We start from the raw sequence: 983 nt of genomic DNA on the forward strand, positions 1-983 counted from the left end.
CAAATAAAACGAAGGTATGGAGATTAAATACGCTTTACATCGCTTAATCAGCCAAAGGAGTAAATGTAAACAACTGAATACTTGTCAGTGATTGGTTGAAATTATCGAAATAAGACAATTTTTTACATGAAATAAATTCGAATACAAAAATATTTTTCTGTTCTATAACACAAAATAGATAAGTATACGAAGTTTGAAAGTCTTTCCGTACCAAAAACACTACGTAAAACATTAATGAAAAATGTGGCCCCCGTTTTAAAATAGATCCATAGTTTCTATAAATAGTATCAAAGCACCACACGAGAGAGATCGCAATTAAATAACGCCACACAACTGGTAACTATTGAATGTATTCCCTAACCATTCAAGGGGCTGAACCCGGAACGATGTGGCTGAGAGGCAAGCTTCTCAACACACAGCTACGTTTGCACCTATAGTAACAACAATATCGACAAAAACAAGGACAAGAGAGACGACAGTAGCAACATAGCAAAGAAGACAACAACAACGACAACTGCAATACAACTACAATAACAACAACCATAACAACGACAATGACACGAAAAGCCAATGACGTATCAGAAATAGCTGGGAAGCTGGACTGAAATCGTACTCTACACAATCAAAAGTGAAAGAACACTTTAGATAATGTAATCCTCGATATATAATATCTGGAAAAAAATGTCTGATAAAGCCGAGCTCTTCTTTAATGGCGCATCGATTATACTGCAGAATACCCGACCTAAATAAGGAAAAATAATGTCGTGGATGGCGCCGGGGAAATAGGAGTTTGTCCCTCTCTTTTAACCCAGCAAGTAAAAGAAAAACATATATAAAGAATGCATTGTTACTGTTTTGTTTCGCTTTATATAATGCAAGTATTGTGAACAATAAAAATTGTAGCATTGCAGTAATGTTTTTTTATAATTCACAGAGCTATTCTTTTTCAATCTTTTAATCATATGATGATCTCTGTTCTGTTG

This window comes from Octopus bimaculoides, chromosome 5, assembly GCF_001194135.2.
Source record: "Octopus bimaculoides isolate UCB-OBI-ISO-001 chromosome 5, ASM119413v2, whole genome shotgun sequence".
Lineage (NCBI taxonomy): Eukaryota > Metazoa > Mollusca > Cephalopoda > Octopoda > Octopodidae > Octopus > Octopus bimaculoides.